We start from the raw sequence: 26,656 nt of genomic DNA, 5'->3' as shown, positions 1-26,656 counted from the left end.
GATTATACCGCGATGGTATGAGCTGCTCCCTTAAGTCTCATATCCGTAGTGGCTTCCCCACACTTAATCTGTGTATCAATGGGTCGGATATCTAGAATAGTCTCCAGTACCCTAGTGCGCGTGGTCCTCATCGCTCCGCCTATCCCAAGAGAACTTGTTCTCTGAACCTGTTGTAAGGTCCTTATGTTGCACTTTTTCTCGATAGCAGTCCACCAAACTACTGAGGCGTAAGTAAGTATTGGTCTAATCACGCTCCTGTAGAGCCAGTGGACTATCCTTGGATTCAGGCCCCATTTCGAGCCAACGGCCCGTCTACATAGTACCCAACATCTGTGAGCCTTCTCAGTACGCTCCTGAATGTGACACTTCCAATTCAGTTTCCTGTCCAAGATCACACCTAAGTATTTGGCCTTGTCAGATATCAAAATCGTCTTATTGAGGAAACGTGGTGCGTTCGTTTGAGACTCCCGGGTCTAGCACAGTCACTGTGTCAAATTTCAGCGAGGTAGGATAATAAATACGCCTTTATGGGGCCAAACCTTAAATCGAAAGATCGGTTTATATGGGAGCTATATCAAGGTTTTAGACCGATTTAGACCGTACTTGGCACAGTTGTTGGGAATCATAACAAAATACTACGCGCAAAAATTGTGGTTGTAAGGGCTCGAGAAGTCAAATCGGGCGATCGGTTTATTGGGAGCTATATCAGGTTATAGACCTATTAAGACCGTACTGGTTGGAAGTCAAAAAAGAACACCACTTGCAAATTTCAGCCAAATCGGACAAAAATTGCGGCTTCCAGGGGCTGAGGCAGTCAAATCGGCAGATCGGTTTATATGATAGCTATATCAGGTTGTAAACCGATTCGGACCGTATTTAGCGCATTTATTGAAAGTCAGAACATAACAATACATGCTTAGTTACAGCAAAATCGGACAAACATTGCGGCTTGTAAGGGCTCAAGAAATCAAATCGGGAGATCGGTTTATGGGAACTATATCAGGTAATTGACTGATTTGGTCCGTATTTGGAAATCATAACGGAACACCAGATGCAAAATTTCAGCCAAATCGGACAAAAATTGCGCCCGTATGGACTAAAGAAGTGAAATTGGGTTTATATGATAGCTTTATCCGTTTATAGACCGATTCGCACCGTACTTGGTTATAATAAAACACTATACAAGGTCATAATAAAACACTATATTTTCAATTTCAGCAAAATCGGACAAACATTGCGGCTTGTAAGGGTTCAAGAAGTGAAATCGGGAGATCGGTTTATATGTGAGCTGTATCAGGTTATAGACTGATTTGGATCGTTGTTGGAAGTCAAAGCAGAATACTACTGTGGCTTTTAGGGGCTCAAGAATTCAAATCGGAAGATACTATTATATAGGAGCTATATCAGGTTACTATTCGATTAAGGCCGTACTTGGAACAGTTGTTGAAAGTCATGACTTAACACAACATGCAAAAATCAAATCGGGAGATCGGCTTATATGGGAACTATATCAGGCTATACACTAATATGAACCGTACTTGGCACAGTTGTTGAAAGTCAAACACACGCAAAATTTCGATGAAATCGGACAATTGTAAGGGCGCAAGAATTCAAATCGTGAGATCGGTTTGTATGGGAGCTATATCTAGATCTGAACCAATATGGCCCATTTGCAATCCCCAGCGACCTACATATGAAGTATCTATGAAAAATTAAAAGCGGCTAGCTTTATGCGTTCGACCGCTATCGTGATTTCGACTGACAGACGGAAGGACATGGCTAGATCGACTCACAACGTCGAGACGATCAAGAATATATATACTTTATGGGGTCTGAGACGAATATTTCGATGTGTTACAAACGGAATGACTAAATTAGTATACCCCCATTCTATGGTGGTGGGTATAAAAATTATCTTAAGAGATTATTATACCCACCACCGAAGGATGAGGGTATATTCATTTTGTCATTATGTTTGCAACACATCGAAATATCCATTTCCGACCCTTTTAAGTATATATATTCTTGATCAGCGTTACAATCTTAGACGATCTAGCCATGTCCGTCCGTCTGTCCGTTGAAATCACGCAACAGTCTTTAAAAATAGAGATATTGAGGTGAAACTTTGGACATAGCCCATCCTATATCGGACTAAATCTTGATATAGCCCCCATATAGACCGATCCGCGTTTTAGGGTCTTAGGCCCATAAAAACCACATTTATTATCCGATTTTGCTGAAATTTGGGACAGTGAGTTGTGTGAGGCCACTCGACATCCCTCTGCAATTTAGCTTAGATCGGTCCAGATTTGGATATAGCTGCCCATAAAAGGCGCAATTATTGTCCGATTTCGCCGAAATTTGGGACAGTGAGTTTGGCTAGACCCCTCGACATCTTTCTGCAATATGGCCCAGATCGGTAAATATTTCGATATAGCTTTCATATAGACCGATCTCTCGATTTAAGGTCTTGGGCCCATAAAAGGCGCAATTATTGTCCGATTTCGCCGAAATTTGGGACAGTGAATTGCGTTAGCCTGTTCGAGAACTTTCTGCAATTTGGCCCAGATCGGTTCAGATATAGATTTGGCTGCCATATAGACCGATCTCTCAATTTAATGTCTTGGCATTATAAAAAGCACATATATAATCCAATTTTGCAGAAATTTGACCCAGTGACTTATGTTAGGCTTTTCTACATCCATGTCGTATATGGTTCAGATCGGTCTATATTTGGATATGGCTACCAAAAAGACTTCTAGAAAATTGAACAATGGCTTGTGCTTTTTAGACCACTCAATATCCGTGTCGAATTTGGTCGAAATCGGACCACATTTCGATATAGCTGCAATGGGGGCATAAATTATGTATTTTTCACCGGATTCTGACGAAAGGTGGTTTACATATATACCCAGATGGTGAATATCCAAAGTTCGACCCGGCCGAACTTAAGGTTTTTTTACTTGTTTGCAATAAAATTTAGTCTTCTAATAAAATCTCATAGAAATTCTTCGGCAACCCTTTTCAGAAACTAATAAAAGGATACGCTGGACGGCTTTTGACTTCATCTAGGGGTTTTTGTAACGAATTTAAAAAGAAAACCATTTTATAGAAAAAATTACCGATTCAACCGTTTTTTTTTTTTTAATTTTAAAAACGAAAACCGTTTTTCTAACAAATTCCATGTTTCCATTAGTTCGAAATCAGGGTCAGGGAAAAAGCGGGTTTATTGATCGCCCTAATTTTGAAGTTCTTAATGTGATTATAACAGACTGAAATTTCCATTATTATCATGTGGGTAATAGTTGCTATCTAACGACACTGGTATTATCTTTAAGACCAGAAATTGAAGGAAAAGTCTTTTCAACTATCACCATTTGTATATAAGTCAGATGGGCTGGTTTTGGAATCGCTATTGTAGTACAATCGGTTAATGATACAAACATAATTTGTAGTTGTTGTCTTATTTGATTACTTTGATGTTTGTCTATATTTATTTTTTTTAACAATTGCTCTATCACTTCCCCTACGGTCGCCAACCAGAGATTAAACCTATCAAATCTCAATAAAATGTTCAATGCAAGTACTAACAAACTGCATCAATATTTGCGCTTATATAACCAACTAGTTGCATTTACCATTTGTTTGCTAAATGAACCGGCTATACCGATTACTGGCCCAGTGATTATATTGAACATGCTAATGGGGAATTCAAAACCTGAAACACGATTGGCAAAGTCAATGGCGCTGTTAACTTAAAATAACAACAGTTATAGATAGGCAAAATAAATTGAAATGTTAATTCACCATATAACTGATAAATGACATGGAGGCAATTTAGAAATAATGTGGAATATTAAATACAATAGTAGCGATTAGTGAATAATTTGTTGTTTTTTAGAGTGGGAGAGAGAGCGCCTGCCACAAATTCCCACTAGATATTTTTTTACAAAATTTTTAAGAAGATAGCATAGCAACTAAGAAAAATTTCTTTACCAGGCTGTAAAATGTATTCAGTTTCAGTTTTATACAGGCATAAAAACTTCATGGAAGATAATAAAAGCCATTTGGCTGTGTCTAAAACTGTTAAAGTAATTCACCCCAAAAAAAAAAAAAAACAAGTAAAAGCGTGCTAAGTTCGGCCGGGCCGAATCTTATATACCCTCCACCATGGATCGCATTAGTCGAGTTCTTTTCCCGGCATCTATTCTTAGGCAAAAAAAGGATATAAGAAAAGATTTGCTCTGCTATTAGAGCGATATCAAGATATGGTCCGGTTTGGACCACAATTAAATTATATGTTGGAGACCTGTGTAAAATGTCAGCCAATTCGAATAAGAATTGCGCCCTTTGTGGGCTCAAGAAGTAAAATAGAGAGATCGATTTATATGGGAGCTGTATCGGGCTATATACCGATTCAGACCATAATAAACACGTATGTCAATGGTCATGAGAGAATCCGTCGTACAAAATTTCAGGCAAATCGGATAATAATTGCGACCTCTAGAGGCTCAAGAAGTCAAGATCCCAGATCGGTTTATATGCCAGCTATATCAGGTTATGAACCGATTTGAACCATTTTTGGCACAGTTGTTGGATATCATAACAAAATACTACGTGCCAAAATTCATTCAAATTGGATAAGAATTACGCCCTTTAGAGGCTCAAAACTCAAGACCCAAGATCGGTTTATATGACAGCTATATAAGGTTATGGACTGATTTGAACCATACTTAGCACAGTTGTTGGATATCGTAACAAAACACGTCGTGCAAAATTTCATCCCAATCGGATAAGAATTGCGCACTCTAGAGGCTCAAGAAGTCAAGACCCCAGATCGGTTTATATGGCAGCTATATCAAAACATGGACCGATATGGCCCATTTACAATACCAACCGACCTACACTAATAAGAAGTATTTGTGCAACATTTCAAGCGGCTAGCTTTACTCCTTCGGAAGTTAGCGTGCTTTCGACAGACAGACGGACGGACGGACATGGCTAGATGGACATAAAATGTCACGACGAACAAGAATATATATACTTTATGGGGTCTCAGACGAATATTTCGAGTAGTTACAATCAGAATGACGAAATTAGTATACCCCCCATCTTATGGTGGAGGGTATAAAAAAACCAATAGATAGGTGGATCATTATCACATGGACGACAAAGATAGATATTGGAGAGAACGGTATGAATCGGAGAACAAAAATACATTTCAAGAGTTTGGCGGCTGTTCTACTCTCCATAGCCTTAGAGCAGGCATATAAATGAAGCAGGACAATTTGTTGCTCATAAAAGTATTGTGAATGAAGAGAACGAGTTTAATATCTATAATTGGTGTTAAGAGATTGAACGTCCTTACTAACTTAAATTGTCTATTTGTGTTTTAATGGACCTATAGCCGATACAATACAACAAAATTACAAGAATTTTAAACCAGGTCAACAATACCCTAACAGAGTTTAAATTGTCTATCACAAAACATTTGTCCTATTCGCCGAATGCAGAATAGCATTCAAAGTGCCTCGATATTATGTGCACCTTTCTTAAATCTCTGACACCAAGTTGCGAGGAGTCTGCCACAGCTTAATCTTTCCATCCAGCTCTTGGTTGTTCTGATTTGAGGGTACCACCGTTGTCGCCTTCAAAAGAATTCTGTGCTAGGGCCTCTTCATCCATTCTGACAATGTGATATAGCCAACCGTTGTAATTTATGGGTTTAACTATGCCATCGTCGCCATTCAGTTCGTGGTTCATACGACGCCTATATTCTCCATTAAAGCAAATTGGTTCATATATTTTACAAAGGATTTGTGTACCCTCCACCATAATTTTGTCATTCTGTTTGTAACACCTCGAAGTATGCGTCTAAGACCCCATAAAGTATATATATTCTTGATCGTCATGACATCTTAAGTTCATCAAGCCATGTACGGCCCGTCCGTCCGTCCGTCTGTCTGCCAAAAGCACGCTAACTTTCGAAAGACTAAAGCTAGGTGCATGAAATTTTGCACAAACACTTTCTATTAGTGTAGGTCGGCTGGGATTTTAAATGGGCCAAATCAGTCGATGTTTTGATATAGCTGCCATATAAACCGATCTTGGGTCTTGACTTCTTCAGCCTCTAGAGGGCGCAATTCTCATCCGATTTGAAGTTGAAATTTTGCACGCGGAATTTTGGTATCACTTCCAACAACTGTGCTAAGAATGCTTCACATCGGTTCATAACCTGGTATACCTGTAATATACCAGATCTTGGATCTTGACTTTTTGAGCCGCTAGAGGGCGCAATTCTTATCCGATTCTGCTGTACTTTTGCACGAGGTGTTCTGTTATGGCTTTCAACACTTGCGCTAAGAATGGTTCAAATCGGTTCATAACCTGGTATAGCTGGCATATAAACCGATCTTGGATCTTGACTTCATGAGCCGCTAGAGGGCACAATCCTTGTCCGAGTTGACTTAATTTCGCACGTGGAGTTTTTGTATCATTTCAAAAACTGGTATAGCTGTCATATAAACCGATCTGGGATATTGAGTTCTTGAGCGTCTAGAGGGCGCAATTCTCATCAGATTTGACAGAAACTTTGTACAACGTCATCTCTCATGACCTTCAACATACGTGTTCAATATGGTCTGAATCGATCTATAACTTGATACAGCTGCCATATAAACCGATCTCCCGATTTAGCTTCTTGGGCCCCTACAAGGCGCAATTCTTATCCGAATGGACTTAAATATTATATATAAAAATCAATTTGTGTTTGTTTGTATGTTTGTGTGTTCCTTATAGACTCAGAAACGGCTGAACCGTTTTTCTTGAAATTTTCACAGATGGTGCATAATGATCCCGTGGTGAAAATAGGGTACAATACATTTTTTGATATCTGAAGGGGGGCGGACCCTCCCCCTTACCCTAATTTCAGAAACGCCAGATCTCGGAGATGGGTGGTGCGAAATTTTGTGTGCTCTCATATAGTACCCTAAAAATAAAAAATTGGTATCCAAATTTCGGATGGGGTACCTAGGGGGGCTGCCCCACCCTAAAACCTACCAAACATACATTTAGACCAATCACGACTATATGGGACTCAAATGAAAGGCATTTAGGATAAGAAAACGTATCTGATATCTAATTGTCGGACCAAGTGCTAGGGGGACCACCCAAGCCCCAAAACACCGTTAATGGGACAAACACCCTCCAAACCGGTCACGTTTGCCGACTATGGATATATGAGGCTCAAATAAAAGGTATTTGGGAGTAGACCACGTATGTGATATCAACATTGGGGATCAACTGTCTAGGGGACGTCCCACCACCATAACAACCCCCAAATAGGACGTTTTTGCTCACCAAGACAATTAAGGTCGTAAAGAGAGTGGAACTAAATATTTATAGTTTTTAGGGCCAATACCCCAAACCGGACATATTTGCTGACTTTTGTAATACGAAGTTTAAATGAGATTTGAAAACGAATTTGATATCCAATTTTGAGGCCAATGGCAATATGGGGTTCAAATAAATGATATGTAGATATATGAGAATAGAGCACGTTGCTGATATATTTTCCGGGCTAAGTGTTTGGGCGACCACCCCAATCCCCAAAACACCCCTAAATCGGCCATATATACCGACCATGTCAATGTGGAGCTTAAATGAAAGGTATTGGGGGGTAGAGCGAGAACTGATACCCACTTTCGGGACCAATTTTCTGGGGGTCAACCTCTTTGCCAAAATATGGGGTTCAAATAAATGATATATGGATATATGAGAATAGAGCACGTTGCTGATATATTTTCCGGGCTTAGTGTTTGGGGGACCACCCCAATCCCCAAAACACCCCTAAATCGGCTATATTTACCGACCATGTCAATGTGGAGATTAAATGAAATGTATTGGGGGGTAGAGCAAGAATTGATACCCACTTTCGGGACCAATTTTCTAGGGGTTAACCCCTTTCCCAAAATACCCCACAAGCAGCAATTTTTTAGTGACCATCGCAAAATGGGGCTCAAATAAAGGTATGTGGGAGTAGAATACGAATTTGATATCCAAATTTAGGGAATCACCTCTTCCCAAAAACACCCCGCAAAGGGTAAAAAATTTTCGACCGTGCCAATATGTGGTATTTAAGATTATAAAACGAAATTGATAACCTATTTTGGGCCATGTGTTTGGGGGACGCCTCACAGTGTAAACTTCCCTAAACCAATGGCAATAGGGGGTTTAAATAAATGGCTTTTTAAAGAAGAGAACTATGCTGATATTTATTCAGGGCCAAGTGCCTGGGGGACCACCTTAACCCCTGAATTCACCACTAAATCAGATATCATGAGAGTAGCGGGCTGAAATAAAGTATTTTAAGAATGGAGTACACCTTACATCCAAACTTAAATTCGTAGACCAATAAAGATCATATGAAAATTGGACAAAGGCACTTATATTGTTAAACAATTAGTCAAGCGATATACTATTTTCGTAGCATGGTATTTCACTAAAAGCTTTTTAATTGTCGAAAATAAATATTCCAAGGAAACTTTTTTTCCATATAAAGTAAAAGAAGGCGCATCGGAGCGGGCCCGGGTCAGCTAGTATAACATAATGTTTAGCTTTCATTTATGGTCCGAATAGGACTATAACTTGATATAGCTCCAATAGCATAACAGTTTTTATTCATATTTCTTTGTTTGCCTAAAAAGTGATGCCGCGCAAAGAATTTGACAAATACTATCCATGGTGGAGTGTATATACACATTCTTCGGAGCCATACAACCGCACGGGTTGTATCAGTATCTTGTATAGTATAATTTTCGTCTGTTCGGAGGTGGCTTTGCTCCTCAGCTGCTTGTTCAATCCATTTTTATACCCATCGATCAAGCCATGTCCGTCTGTCCGTCCGTCCGTCTGTCGAAATCACGGTAACGGTCGAACGCGGAAAGCAAGCCACTTGAAATTTTGCACAGATACTTAATATTGATGTACGTCGTTGAGGATTGCAAATGGGCCATCTCGGTTCAGATTTAGATATAGCTTCCATATAAACCGATCTCCCGATTTGACTTCTTGAGCCCATGGAATCAGTAATTTTTCTCCGATTTGGCTGAAATTTTGCACGTAGTGGTTGTTATGACTTCCAACAACTGTGCCAAGTACGGTCCCAACCGGTCTATAACCTGATAAAGCTCCCATATAAACCGATCTTCCGATTTGACTTCTTGAGTCCCTGGAATCCGCAATTTTTCCGATTTGGCTCAAATTTTGCATGTGGTGCTCTCTTATAACTTCCAATAATTGTGTTAAGTACGGTTCAAATTGATCTATAAACTGATATAGCTCCCATACAAACCGATCTCCAGATTTGACTTCTTGAGCCCTTACAAGCTGCAAGTATCGTTCGATTTGGGTGAAATTTTGCATGCTGTGTTCTGTAAGAACAAACAACTTTTCTGAGTACGGTCCGAATCGGTCTTAAACCTGATATAGCTCCCATATAAACCGAACTCCCGATTTGACTTCTTGAGCCCTTGACAAGCCGCAATTTTTATCCGATTCGGCTGAAATTTTGCAAGCTGTCTTCTGTTAACTTCCAACAACTATGCCGACAACGGTTTAAATCGGTCTATAACCTGCCATATAAACCGGTCTTTCAATTATCCTTGTTCGGTTCCTAGAAGCTATAATAAGAAGAAGATAAAATTTTAGGCAGAATTCATGGGGTTGGGTTCCCAAGATGTGGCCCGTCGGAAGTTAGTACGCTTTTACTTGTTTTCGGTTACGGCGGTGCCGAAGTGGACAAAGTTGCTGACTATCTCAAAGTTGTAGTTCCAAACTTTCTCCATTTTCTTAATCTGCTCGGATGTACAGTTCTTTGTGCAAGTTGATATCATCCACTTTGTCTTTTCTCTATTTACTGACAATCCGATTTTCGTTGATTCTCTTTCGATACTTTCAAGGGACGCAATTGCTTCTTCTGGGGACCGATCCATAATATAGATGTCGACGGCATAGCCGAGTAGCATATGTTCTCTTGTGAGTGGTGTGTCATGCCTATTCACACGATAAGCTGTGTCTATGTCTGAAACCTTGTTTGGCACAGAATTTTTCGAAAAAGGAGCATGTATCAGCAAGCGTTATCCTGGAAAGTCGTATCAGTTGGCGCAGAGGATAGCATGTCCGCCTATGACGCTGAACGCCTGGGTTTGAATCCTGGCGAGACCATCAGAAAAAATGTTCAGAGGTGGTTTTCCCCTTCTAATGCTGCCAACACTTGTGAGGTACTATGCCATGTAAAACTTTTTTGAAGAGGTGTCACACTGCGGCACGCCGTTCGGACTCGGCTATAAAAAGGAGGCCCCTTATCATTGAGATTAAACTTGAATCGGACTGCACTCATTGATATGTGAGAAGTTTGCCCCTGTTCCTATGTGGATTGTTCATGGCCTTTATGCGGATTGTGACAAGTCTCTTATCCACCGAAGTAAATCTGGAGACAAGATGTTTTAGTCTCCGACTAACCACAAATCCATAGTTAAATGCATTCCTCGTTTCATGCCAGCTGTATTACAGGGCGTCACATCTCGGTGTTGTTGTGGAGCCCTTCGCGAGCCATCTCACTTTCTGTATGGCGGCAATGTCTGCCCTGTATTTCTCAAATACATCTGCCAGTGCATATACTGCACCCTCTCTGTTAGGAATGCGGACATTCCAGGTGCAGATACGCAAATCATGGCTCTTAAAACGTTCGTCAACTTAGGGGGATTCGTTCTTAATCTTCTGCGTTTTTATACCCACCACCGTAGGATGGAGATGTACTAATCTAGTCATTGCGTTTATAACACCGCGAAATATTCGTCTACGACCCCATCGTCGAGGATTGCAAATGGGTCCTATCGGTTCAGATTTGGATATAGCTCCCATATAAACCGATTTCCCGATTTGACTTCTTGAGCCCCTGGAAGCCGCAATTTTTGTCCAATTTGGCTGAAATTTTGCATGTAGTGTTCTGTTACTTCCTTCCAATAACTGTACCAAGTACGGTCCAAATCTATCTATAACCTTAATTGTTTTCCATACCACTCCCCCAAGTTGGTTCGTGTCTGGAATTGTGTCCCCCACCTAAGTACCGGTATCTCTTAGCCGCTAATGCCGGGTAATGACAAAGGAAATGCTCCAACATCTCATCATCGTCCCTACATGACCTACACACGCTATCACTTGCCGCACGGATTTTACATAAGTGAGCTCGTAGTCCTATGTGTTCCGTTATGATACCGAGAGCTATACTGACCTACTTCTTACTTCCTTTCAGCAATAGCCTCGTCTTCTCATGATCTGGATCTCTCCATAGTATTATCGCAATCCTACCGACCGTTTCGCTGTTCCACAACCGGTCTCTCGATTATTTTTGTTCGGTTCCTCAGGAGCCAAGACACCCAGGTTAAAGCCAACGCAAAAACGGATATAAGTTTCGACTGTTGGATTTGAATACAAATCTGTAATCGAAATTTGAATACCTATAATGAACCAGTAAGAAAAGACAAAAGTCGGGTGGTGCCGACTATATAATACCATCTAACAACCCTGTAAGTACCAATTGGCAGCTATATTCAGAATAATATTCTGAACAATTTTAATGGATCTCGGTGGAGGTTTTCAGTTGAGATATAGTATCCGTGTCGAATTTCGAGATGACAAGGTGTCTTCAAATAACCAATGGCGAACATCAGCGTCTTTTCCCAGGATAGGGGCGGCTGGAGGCGAGCGTCGGATCTTTGAGCAAGCGGCTTGCCACAACGAGGGATACATGTGCAATCCCGCAAAACCCATGCTGTTGGGGCGCTGGGCCAGTAACCCGCCCCTGTAAAACTATGAGAACTACTATGAGAAATAAAGGATAAGTAAAAACGGAACTCCAACGTTGACAACCCACGCAAGCGAAAAAATTACCATGATTTGTGCATCTGCACCTGGAATTTCCGCACCCTTTATAGTGAAGTATACGCGCTTACGGATGTATTAGAGAAGTACAAGGCAGATATTACCGCCTTACAGGAAATTCGATGGACACCAAACGGTTACGAACTATACTATTGCTCTCATAACACGAGGCATGAATTTACTGTGGGTTTGTGGTTAGTCGGAGACTGAAACAACTGCAGATTTACTCCAGTGGGGGAGAGGCTAGTCACAATTCGCATAAAAGCCAAATTCGTCAACATCAGCCTTATTTGTGCCCATGCCCCGACGGAAGACAAGGAAGAGTAGACCAAGGATATTTTCTACGAGCGCCTACAGAGAAAATATGACCGCTATTTATGGTATGGTATTTAAATAGTTCTGGGAGATTTTTATGCGAAGATAAAGAAGGAAGACATTTTTGGTCCAACAGTCAGAAAGTTTAGCCTCCATGAGAAACGTCCAATAATGGGTTGAGGCTGATAGATTTCGCCGCGGCAAAAAACAGTTAGTTAGTAGCACCAGATTTCAACATAAAAATATTCCCAAAGCCACATGGCTCTCACCCGATCAAAACACAAGGAACCAAATTGATCACGTTGTGATAGATCGAAGGCATTCATCCAGCGTGTTATATGTACGATCGATCCGTGAAGCGAATATAGATTCGGATCATAATGGTACGAGAGATATTGGGAGAAAAGGAGAGAGGAGGAAGATAATTCCGCAGGAAGAAAAAAGAAATGGAAAGTCGTGAGTGTGAGCGAATTGAGATGTACAGAAGTCAGAATGAAGTCCGAAAATTCTACCAAAGAATTAAACATCACACCGATGGCTTTGGTGCAGGCACATTCTTCTGCAGAGACAAAGAAGGAAATCTGGTAACTGAGACAGATATCATGCTGAGGATATGGAAACAATATGGAGGATACCGCAGAACCAATCAATGATGATGGTATAGAAAGTTTACCTCCTAGTCAGAGGTCTAAGTAGCAGCGACCCGACTAATGAAAAACAATTAAAAAAGCGTTAAGTTCGGCCGGGCCGAACTTTGGATACCCAACACCTCGGACATATATGTGAACAACCTTTCGTCAAAATCCAGTGAAAAATGCATACCTTATGCCCCATAGCAGCTATATAGAAATATCAAACGATTTAGACCAAATGCTTATAAGTACAAGTCATTGTTCAACCGAGAGATCGGTCAATATGACAGCTATATCCAAATCTGGTTCGATCTAAGCCAAATTGAAGACCAACATCGAAGAGCCCAACACACCTCACTGTCGCAAATTTCGGCGACATCGGACAATAAATGCGCCTTTTATGGGCCCAAAACCTATTGTAAAACCAAGAGATCGGTCTATATGGCAGCTATATCCAAATCTGAACCGATCAGTGCCAAATTGAAGAAAGATGTCAAAGGGCCTAAGGCAACTCACTGACCCAAATTTCAGCAAAATCGGATAATAAATGCGGCTTTAATGGGCCTAAGACCCTAAATCTGGGGATCGGTCTATATGGCAGCTATATCCAAATCTGGACCGATCTGGGCCAAAATGACGAAAGATTTCGAAGGACTCAACACAACTCACTGTCCTAAATTTCGGCAAAATCGAATAATAAATGTGGCTTTAATGGGCCTAAGTCCCTAAATCTGAGGATCGGTCTATATGGCAGCTATATCCAAATTTGCACCGATCTGGGCCTAATTGACGAAGGATATCGAAGGCTTTAACACAACTCACTGTCCTAAATTTCAGCAAAATCGAATAATAAATGCGGCTATAATGGGCCTAAGTCCCTAAATCTGGGGATCGGTCTATATGGCAGCTATATCCAAATCTGGACCGATCTGGGCCAAAATGACGAAAGATTTCGAAGGACTCAACACAACTCACTGTCCTAAATTTCGGCAAAATCGAATAATAAATGTGGCTTTAATGGGCCTAAGTCCCTAAATCTGAGGATCGGTCTATATGGCAGCTATATCCAAATCTGGACCGATCTGGGCCAAATTGACGAAGGATGTCGAAGGGCCTAACGCAACTCAAATTTCAAATTTCAGCAAAATCGGGTAATAAATGAGGCTATTATGGGCCTAAGACCCTAAATCGGCGGATCGGTCTATATGGGGGCTATATCAAGATATAGTCCGATATAGCCCAACTTCGAACTTAACCTGCTTATGGACAAAAAAAGAGTGTGCAAAATTTCAGCTCAATATCTCTATTTTTAAAGACTGTAGCGTGATTTCAACAGACAGACGGACAGACAGACAGACAGACGGACAGACGGACGGACATGTCTAGATCGTCTTTGATTTTTACGCTGATCAAGAATATATATACTTTATAGGGTCGGAAATGGATATTTCGATGTGTTGCAAACGGAATGACAAAATGAATATATCCCCATCCTTCGGTGGTGGGTATAACAAGGCAGCAGGAGCCGACGGGTTATCCGCTGAACTATTTAAGACCGGAGGCGACACGCTGATGAGGCGTATGCATCAGCTTATCTGCGCAATCTGGCTAGAAGAACGCATACCCAATGATTGGAACCTCAGCATACAATGTCCCATTCACAAGAAAGGCGACAAGACGGAATGTGCTAACTACAGAGGAATAAGTCTCCTCCAAGATACTCTCGAGCGTACTGTGTGAAGGATTAAAACCTGAAGTCTATGAGATAATTGGGCCCTATTAATGCGGGTTAAGACCTGGTAAATCCACCCTGGACCAGATATTCACACCGCGTCAAATCCTGGAAAGACCCGAGAAGGACAAATCAACAACTACCAACTTTTCATTGACTACAAAGACGCCTTCGACAACACTATACGTTCGAATGTATTTCAAGCCTTATTTGAGTTTGGTATCCCTGTGGATAGATATGGCACACTAATCACAAGAGAACACATGCTACACGCCTATGCAGAAGACATCGACATCATAGGTCGTACACCGGAAGTTGTAACTGCAGCCTTTGAAAAATCGTAAGAGAGTCAGTGAAAATGGGATATATGGAGATAAGACGAAATGGATGGTTTTACTCCCAAAACGCTTTGTACACCCGAGCACATAAAGAAAATGAAGAAAGTTGGGAGCCACAACGTTGAGTCGCTGTATGACGACGATAGCATAGTTACACGTATTAAATTACAACGGCTGCTTTAGCTAGGTCATGTTGTCAGAATGAATGAAGAAGCTCCAGCAAAGAAGTCTTTTGAAGGCAAACACGGTGGCACACGCAAACCGGGAACATCAAAAGGCCGATGGAAAGATTAAGTGGTGGGAGACACTTCGAAACTTGATGTCAGAGATTTTAGAATGAGCGCAGAAGATCGAGGCGCTTGGAAAGCTATTCTATGTTCGGCAAGTGGAACAAATATTCTGTCATAGCCAATTAAAGTAAAGTAAAGTAAAGTAAAGTAAAGTAAGTCAAATTTCGAGCAAATATGTAAAATATGTGGTAGCTACATAATTGTAACAACTAGAATTCTAAAAGTGCAAATATAGCGATGTATGTGGAAGTTACAGATCAGTCTTAACCGATTTTTATAAAATTTAACAAAAATATATATTCAAATTTTAGTGACAACCGATTGACAAAGACAACATTATTGCAAATTACTCAAAATCGGGCGAACATAGATATCTAAAGCTAAACCTATTTTTATCAAACTTCTTAGATGTTGTGGTAGTCACCTAGGAAAGCTTTGTGCATTTTTGGGGAGAATCAGAAAGTGATTCTGAGTACTTATAAATGGGTCTAGCTCTCTTCCGTCTGGGTGTTACAAGCAAATGAACTAAGTTATAATACCCTGTACCACAATAGTTGTTGTTGTTGTTGTTGTAGCAGTTTATTGTGTACTATCTTTCGTCTGCTTGATTCTGTTGAGTGTCAAGACCCAGGAACTCCGCGACTAAGATGGGGTGCGTCCACAGGGATCTGGGTCTGAGTCGAGTGGGTCTGGCCGGGCAGTTAAACAGGTGACGTGTATCGTGCGGTCCCTGGTGACAGTCGGGACATACATCTTGCACGTCGGCATCAATCCTAGCTCTGTGGGAATTGAGGCGGCTGCATCTGCCGGAACGTAATTGAGCCAGAATCACTCTGGTTTGCCGGGGGAGGTCGATTTCTTCGGGTGCAATGGGTGGCGGTCGTACTCCAAGGACTACATTCACCCGGTAGCCAGTTAACGCGTCTGCTACCGTGTCTGCATGAATGTTGTTCAGACCCGCTTGATATGCCGCTTGATCTAGAGGTTCTCTCTTGTAGCGCTGGACCTCACGCTCTAGATCATGTAGATCTACCTTAAGGCTTCTGGGCGGTGGGTATCTATCCACCAGATGATGATTTGGATGATTTCTGCGATAACAGCCCAAAAGGTATTGCTTAGACAGCATGTAGTTATGTCTTCGCACTGGTAGGATCTTTGTCTCCTGGTGGAGGTGGTCCACATGAGAACTAAGGAGGCAGCCCGTCGCAGTTCGGAGGGCGGCATTCTGACAGATCTGAATATTATTCCACTGCGTGTCACAAAGCTGACGTGACCACACTGGCGCTGCATAACTTACCACAGACCGGCCAATTGCTTTGTACGTGGTCAACAAGGTTTCTTTGTCTGCACCCCAAGTGCTGCCAGCGAGTGACTTGAGGACCTTGTTTCTACTTTTGACTTTATTGCAGATTGCTGTGGCATGTGGGGAGAAAGTGTAGGAGCTGTCAAATGTGACGCCAAGTATTTTGGGACACTTGATGGTCGGAATCAATTCTCCATCGACCATCACAGTCAGCTCAGAATTCACCTCACGCGTATTTGTAGTGAACAGTGTGGCTGAAGATTTGGTGGCGGATATCTTCAGATTTCTTGCAGCGAAATATGAGGCAAGCTCGTTGAGGTAGACGTTCAACCTATCGCAGATGTCATCAATGGGTGGGGGGCCTGATGCCAAGATCGTACAGTCGTCCGCATATGATACGATCTCTATGCCGTCTGGAGGAGGTGGGATGGAGGAAAGGTAGAGGTTAAACAGAGCCGGAGATATCACCCCGCCTTGGGGAACTCCCTGTTTCACTCTACGGTGTTTTGACTTCTTATCCCTAAATTCCACAAATGACTGGCGGCCACACAGATAATTCGCGACCCAACGTTTAAGGCCTGGCTGGAGGGACGTGTTGGCGATGTCCTCAAATAATTTGGAATGGCTGACCGTGTCGAATGCCTTCGATAGGTCCAATGCCACGAGGACCGTCCTATCACATGGCCTGGGTTGATTGAAGCCACGGCAAATGTGTGTGGTGATGGCATGCAAAGCTGTTGTTGTGCTGTGCAGTCTCCGAAATCCGTGTTGATGCTCGGCGAATGGAAATTCTCCTACGAGGCTCGGGAGGAGTAATGCCTCAAGCGTCTTAGCCACTGGTGAGAGAAGGGAGATCGGTCTGTACGACTCCCCCAAACTCGGGTCTTTACCAGGCTTCAGTAGCGGGATCACTCTGCCCATTTTCCAGACATCGGGAACTATAAGAGTGTTCAATGACAGGTTAAGGACAGTGGTAAGGTACTCAACTCCAGGTAAATCCAGATTCTTCAGCATCAATGTAGAGATTCCGTCGGGGCCCAACGCCTTGGAAGATTTGGCGCCACGGATGACATTCGTAACTTCGCCCACGGTAAATTGTGATGGCTGTTCATCGGCTCGGAGACCACGAATACGGCGAATGGCTCTCCTCCTTGCCCTGTCTCTCTCGGGATGCACGATAAATTGACGGTTGAACAACCTGGCGCATCTCTTCGGATCAGTCACGGTTAACTCGCCAAAAGTGACTGAGGTCCTGTCGTCCCGTCTACCGGGGTTCGAGAGAGACTTAACAGTGGCCCACAATTTGCCTGCACCGGTGCCTAAGTTACATTGCTCCAAGTGTTCCAGCCACAAATTCCGCTTATGTTCGTTGACTACCCTGTTTATTTCCAGATTCAGCTCGCTGATTCTGGGGTTAGCGGGGTCCATAGCACGAATCCCATCACGCTCGTCTGCGAGTACCACTGCTTGCGCCGGGAAATTGGGTCGCACTTGCGGTATTCGACCGGCTGGTATAAAGCGAGCGGCTGCTGCGTTGATGATGTCTCGGAATTTCCTCTCGGCCACAAGCACATCAGAGGGGGGTGGCAGTTCATTGAAGCGGCGATTGGTATACTCTCTGAAGCCAGTCCAATTGGCCTTCTTATAGTTGATGAACGTTCGGCGCTCAGAGGTTATGAAGTCGGGTGGTCGGTCGATGGTGAGGATTATGGGGAGGTGGTCTGACCCCAAAGAGATGACGGCTTGCCAGGATACGTCACTCAGGAGATCAGGGGATGCGATTGAGATGTCTGGCGAGCTGCTGCACCTCCTCGTAATCCTAGTGGGGGCATCCTCATTCACCGTGCAAAACGTGGAGCTATCTATCTGCTCTGCCAAAGCTATGCCACGCTGGTCGTTGCCTAGGGGAGAATGCCATGACGAGTGATGTGCATTGAAATCCCCCAGAACCAGACGACTATGGCCAGATAGCAACCCACTTATGTCGGGGCTGTAGGCCTGGCCATTAATCGGGACACAGCTGCCAACCGGCGGTATATACACGTTGTATATCTCTATCTCGGCAGTGCCAGACTTGACTGCTACCCCCATACATTCCATGTATGGGTCACTAGCGTCAAGCGCAGGCGAGATAGGTCTATACTGCACGGAATGGTGTATAACGAAGGCCAATCCCCCACCTCCATTCCTTGAGCGATCCTTACGTAGCACATTGTAGCCGTGACAACTGTGCAAGCTGCAGGTGTTAGTCAGCTTTGTCTCCTGGATCGCTGCGACCGATATGCTCTTCCGACTCATAAAATCCACAATCTCATCAATCTTGCCTCGCAGTCCATTGCAGTTTAACTGCAGGAACGATACATTTCCCGACACTGGCCTGGCAATAGTAGGGCTAGGGTGCTGTCTTTGCATAAATTGCCGTACGGGAGAGGTCGGGGGGGTCACATAGTCCGACGACGAGGACGCCGAAGGCGACGACGGCGACGCTTGTGACCCACTGCTGGCTGAGTTCGCACAGCACCTAGCGACATAGCCAGTATGACTATACTCCCGTAGACACCACAATAGTGGTGTAGGGTATAAAAATTAAAATCCAACGAGCACCACGAACGAAGACCTTAAATAGAATTTTTTGTACAAATCATAATCTCTCCCTCTCTCTTTTAAGAATTATGTATATTGGAACGTGCGAAAGAAATTTTAAGATTAATTTTATTTGACGTTATCTTATCTCATTGATGGATGCACACTGACAAATGTTTCCAAATATCAAAATGGACAAATTGTTCGTTAAACGTACATTGAACAACCGAAAAGGGTCATGTATTTTCTTCAAAAAGTCAACCAGAGAAATTCACAGCATATTTGTCTTGTGATAAGAGGACGTTGATGGACCATTTAATAATACATCCGATTCTTCTAAGGGTTATTAACCGTAAAACTCAATGTGTTCATACATGTGCATGTTCGAAAAATAAATAAAAAAGAAATGTGGAAGGACTATTTTTGGGAAGACTGCAATTCATGTTTCTTCAATTTGAAGGATAAAATATAAGAATTTTCAGCCATGGGAGTAGAAAAAGTGGAGCAAACTCAACTTTTGCAAACTCAACTGGCATTCTATGCAAATTCTTATATGCCCATGTCATCATCAGGATTGTATGTCTCCGAATCCATGCGTTGCAGATTTAAAAACAAGTATGGACGCACTAAAGTTGGCCAAAGCCAAACTTTTGGTACCCTACACCGCCTTAGGCATGTTGGCTAAGTCGTCGGAACTACAAAGGAAAATGCAAATTTGTCCCTGAACATTCCATTAAGGAACAGGGGCAAACTTCTTACTTATCAATGAGTATTGTCCGTTTCAAGTTTTAAGCTCAATGATAACAGGCCCTCCATTTTATAGCCGAGTCCTAACGGCATGCCGCAGTGCGACACCTCTTTATGGAGAAGTTTTTACATGGCTGCCATACCAAATGGTACAGTACCTCCCAAATGTCGCCAGCATTAGGAGGGGATAACCACCGCTGAAAATTTTCATGATGTTCTCGCCAGGATTCGAACCCAGGCGTTCAGCGTCATTGGCGGACATGCCAACCTCTGCGCTACGGTGTCGCTCCAAGTCGTCGGAACTGTGTGGTGTTCATTGCTTTCAAGCTTAGCTGCGAGCTACCGTCTACAGATTGCGGATAGTATAGGGTGATTTTTTTGAGGTTAGGATTTTCATGCATTAGTATTTGACAGATCACGTGGGATTTCAGACATGGTGTCAAAGAGAAAGATGCTCAGTATGCTTTGACATTTCATCATGAATAGACTTACTAACGAGCAACGCTTGCAAATCATTGAATTTTATTACCAAAATCAGTGTTCGGTTCGAAATGTGTTCATTCACCGTTCAGCGATGAGGCTCATTTCTGGTTGAATGGCTACGTAAATAAGCAAAATTGCCGCATTTGGAGTGAAGAGCAACCAGAAGCCGTTCAAGAACTGCCCATGCATCCCGAAAAATGCACTGTTTGGTGTGGTTTGTACGTTGGTGGAATCATTGGACCGTATTTTTTCAAAGATGCTGTTGGACGCAACGTTACGGTGAATGAACACATTTCGAACCGAACACTGATTTTGGTAATAAAATTCAATGATTTGCAAGCGTTGCTCGTTAGTAAGTCTATTCATGATGAAATGTCAAAGCATACTGAGCATCTTTCTCTTTGACACCATGTCTGAAATCCCACGTGATCTGTCAAATACTAATGCATGAAAATCCTAACCTCAAAAAAATCACCCTTTAGAATGCTCCATACGGAGTAGCTGCAATGGCAGTACCGGACAATCATCGATATCGAGCGGATAGTCTCAGTGAGAGGCGGGCGCTACCGGCTCTTGCACAAGTACTGTATAGTACACAAGTATAGGTCTGCCGACTGCAGTATATACCCAGTGTATGACACGCGGTCTAAACCTCCAACTTTTGCCAATGGCTCTCTTGCAGCTGTATAGGTTAAGAGTTGCCTTTCTTGCCCTTTCCAAAATGTTGAATATCTACATCTGAACCGATCTGGCCCAAATTAAAACGGGATGTCGAGGGCCCTAACACATCTCACTGTCCCAAATTTCGGCGAAATCGAAAAAAAATGCATTTTATGGCCCCAAAGCCTTAAATCGAGAGATCGGTCTATATGGCAGCTATATCCAAATCAGGAACGAGCTGGACCAAATTGAAGAAGGATGTCGACTTGTCTAACACAACTTATTGTCCCAAATTTCGGATAATAAATGTGGCTCTTTTGGACCTAAGACCCTAAATCGGCGGATCGGTCTATATGGGGGCTATATCAAAATATAGTCGAATATAGCCCATCTTCGAACTTAACCTGCTGCTGGACAAAAAAGGAAACTGTGCAAAGTTTCAGCTCAATATCTCCATTTTTAAAGACTGCAGCGGTTTTGACTGACTGATGGTTTTGATGATGGATGAATGTTGGTACTGGTTATTGAAGAATGATTAGTAATGAAGGGGCGGTAAGGAGTAAAGGACGGTAAGCTTTTTTCAAGTCGAGAGGCGTGGATTCAGATTTAATCTTAGGGCCATGGTTTCTTCGGAGAAATCTCTAAGAATTTCATGTAGATTACGTTATTTCTATACGATTTTTAACTTTTTATACCCACCACCATAGGATGGGGCTATACTAACCTAGTCATTACGTTTGTAACACCTCGAAATAATGATCTGCGACCACTTAAAGTATAAATTACCTGGATCGTCTCGACATTCTGATTCGATCTAGCCATGTCCGTCTGTCGAAATCACGATAGCGGTCGAACGCGTTAAACTAGCCGCTTGAAATTTTGCACAGATACTTAGTATGAATGTTGGTCGTTTGGGATTGCAAATGGGTCATATCGGTTTACATTTGGATGTAGCTCCCATATAAACCAATCTTCATATTTTTGAGCCTCTGGAAGCCGCAATTTTCATCAGGTTTGGCTAAAATTTTATATGTGGTGTTCCGTTATGGCTTTCAACAACTGTGCCAAGCATGGTATAAATCGGTATATAACCTAATATAGCTCCTACTGGAGGCCACCATAGCGCAGAGGTTAGCATATCCGCCTATGACGCTGAACGCCTGGGTTCGAATCCTGGCGGAACCATCAGAAGAAACTTTCAGCGCTGGTTTTCCCCTCCTAATGCTTTCAACATTTGTAAGATACTATGTCATGTAAAACTTCTCTCCAAAGAGGCGTCGCACTGCGGCACGCCGTTCGGAATCGGCTATAAAAAGGAGGCCCCTTATCATTGAGCTTAAACATGAATCGGACTGCACTCAATGATATGTGAGAAGTTTGCCCCTGTTCCTTTGTGAAATGTTCATGGGCAAAATTTGCATTTGCAGCTCCCACATAAACCGATCACCAGATTTGACTTTTTGAGCACTTACAACCCGCAATTTTCGTTGAATTTATCTTCAATTTGCACATAGTGTTTTCTTATGACTTCCAACAACTGTGCCAAGTACGGATAAAACCGGTCTATAACCTGATATAGAAACCGGTCTCCTGACTATCCTTGTTCGGTTCCGAAAAGCTTTGTTTTTTGCTGGTTTGACAGAGTTTGATATTTAGAATAAAATTATGCCCTTCAACTAAATTTAGTTTGTATAAATTTGTAGCAGAATCAATGATGGTGGGTTTCAAAATTCGGCCCGGCACGCTTTTACTTGTTTTTTTTTTTTATCCATACAAATCAACCCCCCCTAACATTCTACATCGTTGAACATTCTTGATCGTTGTAAACATTTAAGACGATAAAGCCTTGTCCGTCCGTCCATCTGTCTGTGAAAATCACGCTACATTCTATAAAAAAAAAAAACAAGTAAGAGCGTGCTAAGTACGGCCGGGCCGAATCTTATATACCCTCCACCATGGATCGCATTTTACGAGTTCTTTGTTCGGTAATGCTATTGGAGGTTTATCAAGACCGATTCGGACCATAAATGAATTGAATGTTAATCAACATAGAAAAAGTCATTGCCAAATTTCAGCCAAATCGGTTAAAAATTGCGCCCTCTAGAAGCATGAGCCCCTATAGCTCAAGGAGTAATATCGGGAGATCGTGTATATGGAAGCTGTATCAGGCTACAGAACGATTCAGACCATATTTGACACGAATGGTGAAGGTCATTGGAAAAGCCGTTGTATAACATTTCAGCCAAATCGGATAAGATTTACGCCCTCTAGAGGCTTAAGAAATCAAGTTCCCAGATCAATTTATATGGCAGCTATATCAGGTTATGGACCGATTTGAACCATACTTAATACACTTGTTGGAAGTCATAAAAAACTACTTCATGCAAATATTCAGCCAAATCGGATTAGAATTGTGCCCTCTAGTGCCTTAAGAAGTCTACATCCAATATCGGTTTATATGGCAGCTACATCAGGTTATAGGCCGATTTGAACCGTACTTACTACAATTGTTGGAAGTCGTAACAAAACAATTCATGCAAATATTCAGCCAAATCGGATTAGAATTCCGCTTTCCAGTGGCTCAAGAAGTCAAGATCCAAGATTTATATGGCAGCTATATCAGGTTAGGGGCCGATTTAAACTGTACTGAGCACAGCTTTTGGAAGTCGCAACAAAACACCTCGTGCAAATTTCATTTTAGCCAAATCGGATAAGAATTGTGCCCTCCAGAAGCTCAAGAATTCAAGACCCAAGATCGTTATATCAAAATATGGCCGATATATCAAAATACGGACCGATTTGGCCCATTTACAATCGCAACCGACCTGCTCTAATACAAATTATTTGTGCCAAATTTCAAGCGCCCAGCTTTTTTCCTTCAATAGATAAATACACCTCCATCCTATGGTGGTGGGTATAAAATTAAGATATATTGAGCTGAAACTTTGCACGAATTCTTTTTTGACCATAGACAGGTTAAGTCCGAAGATTGGCTATAGCGGACTATATCTTGATATAGCCCCCATTAAGACTGATCAGCCGATTAAAGTCCTAAGACCCATTGTTTCAAATTTATTATTCTTGGGAATTGAGGACAACGTGTTGTGCTAGGCCCCTTGATATCTCAGCTCAGATCGGTCATTTGTTCCTATCTCTCGATTTAAAGTCTCGACCCATAATAGACGCATTTATTGTCCGATTTCCCTTAAATTTAGCACATTGAGTTGTGTTAGGTCCCTCGACATTCCTGTTCAATACGGCCTTGATGGGATCAGATTTAGATATAGGTGTGATATAAACCGTTCTCGTGATTTAAGTTTTTACATTCATTAAAGGTTTATTCGTAAACCAATTTGGCTGAAATTTAGCACAATCAGTTGGGTGGTGCGATTTAAGCGAAATTGTGTGTGCTCTCATACAGTACCCTAAAAATAAAAAATTGGTATCCAAATTTCGAATGGGGTACCTAGGGGGGCCGCCCACCCTAAAACCTACCAAATATATATTTAAACCAATCACAACAATATGGGACTCAAATGAAAGGTATTTAGGATAAGAAAACGCATTTGATATCCAATTGTCGGACCAAGTGCTAGGGGGACCACCCCAAGCCCCAAAACACCCCTAAATCGGACATATTTACCGACAGTGGCAATATGGGACTCAAATGAAAGGTATTTGCGAGTTGAATACGAATCTGATATCCAAATGTGGGACCACGTTTCTGGGGGTCCACCCCTCCCCAAAACACCCTCCAAACAGGACTTATTTACTGACCATGGGAATATGGGGCTTATATAAAAGGTATTTGAGTGTAGAATTATAATCTGATATCCAAATATGAGACCAAGTGTTTGGGGGGCAGCCTCTCCCCAAAAACCTCCCCCAAAGGGGACACATTTACGACCATAGCCACATAGGGCTCAAATGAAAGGTCTTTGGGAGTAAAGCACAAATATCAATATTCGAGAAAAGTGTCTATGGGGCCACCACACCCCCACAGCACCACCCAACCCCCCAAAATACAACTAAATCGGACATATTTACCGGTCATGCCAATATGGGACCCAAATGAAAGGTATTTGCGAGAAGAATACGAACCTTATATCGAAATGTGGGACCTCGTTTCTGGGGATTGGACCCCTTGGACCCCTTTTGTTTCATATAAAGTAAAAGAAGGCGCAGCGGAGCGGGCCTGGGTCAGCTAGTTTATTCATATATATCCGTGGTAGTGGCTATACTAAATTCAATCCGGCCGAACTTAATGCCTTTTTATAAGTTTTTAAATAACCATGAACTTTTGAGCAATCCCTAATTTTCGAGCGAATTTTGCGACTTTGTTAGTCAATGCGAAGTACTGGGTGGAAAAAACTTTATTCATAAGTTCATTGTCTCCTAAACTTATAATTGTTTAAAACGGTTTATTTTCAAAACATTTTTTCATGTAGTTAACGCTTTGCATTTGTTTTTTTATACCCTCCACCATAAGATGGGGGGTATACTAATTTCGTCATTCTGTTTGTAACTACTCGAAATATTCGTCTGAGACCCCATAAAGTATATATATTCTTGATCGTCGTGACATTTTATGTCGATCTAGCCATGTCCGTCCGTCTGTCCGTCCGTCCGTCCGTCCGTCCGTCTGTCCGTCCGTCCGTCCGTCCGTCTGTCCGTCCGTCCGTCCGTCCGTCCGTCTGTCTGTCGAAAGCACGCTAACTTCCGAAGGAGTAAAGCTAGCCGCTTGAAATTTTGCACAAATACTTCTTATTAGTGTAGGTCGGTTGGTATTGTAAATGGGCCATATCGGTCCATGTTTTGATATAGCTGCCATATAAACCGATCTTGGGTCTTGACTTCTTGAGCCTCTAGAGTGCGCAGTTCTTATCCGATTGGAATGAAATTTTGCACGACGTGTTTTGTTATAATGTCCAACAACTGTGCCAAGTATGGTTCAAATCGGTCCATAACCTGATATAGCTGCCATATAAACCGATCTTGGGTATTGACTTCTTGAGCCTCTAGAGTGCGCAATTCTTATCCGAATGGAATGGAATTTCGCACGACGTGTTTTGTTATGATACCCAACAACTGTGCCAAGTATGGTTTAAATCGGCCCATAACCTGATATAGCTGCCATATAAACAGATCTGGAGATTTGACTTCTTGAGCTTTTACAGGGCGCAATTCCTATCCGATTTGGCTGAAATTTTGCATGACTTTTTTTATTTTTACTTTCAACAACTGTGTCAAATAAGGTTCAAATCGGTTCATAACCTGATATAGCTCCCATATAAACCGATCTGGGATCTTGACTTCTTGACCCCTAGAGGTCGCAATTATTATCCGATTTGCCTGAAATTTTGTACGACGGATCCTCTCATGACCATCAACAAACGTGTTTATTATGGTCTGAATCGGTCTATAGCCCGATACAGATCCCATATAAATCGTTCTCTCTATTTTACTTCGTGAGCCCCAATGGGCCCAATTCTTATACGAATTGGCTGAAATTTTACACAGGTCTCCAACATATAATTTAATTGTGGTCCGAACCGGACCATATCTTGATATCGATTTAATAGCAGAACAACTCTTTTCTTATATCCTTTTTTGCCTAAGAAGAGATGCCG

At 42.1% G+C, this 26,656-nt stretch overlaps 1 protein-coding gene across 2 annotated transcripts in view; it reads right to left on the bottom strand.

The window, feature by feature from the left end:
* Positions 1 to 26,656, bottom strand: part of LOC106090824 (sensory neuron membrane protein 2) — a 572,456-nt gene that overhangs the window by 515,083 nt on the left and 30,717 nt on the right. The window lies entirely within an intron of this gene.

This window comes from Stomoxys calcitrans, chromosome 1, assembly GCF_963082655.1.
Source record: "Stomoxys calcitrans chromosome 1, idStoCalc2.1, whole genome shotgun sequence".
Taxonomy (NCBI): domain Eukaryota; kingdom Metazoa; phylum Arthropoda; class Insecta; order Diptera; family Muscidae; genus Stomoxys; species Stomoxys calcitrans.
The sequence above is the reverse complement of the archived record's forward strand: the minus strand, read 5'-3'. Positions and strand labels throughout refer to the sequence as shown.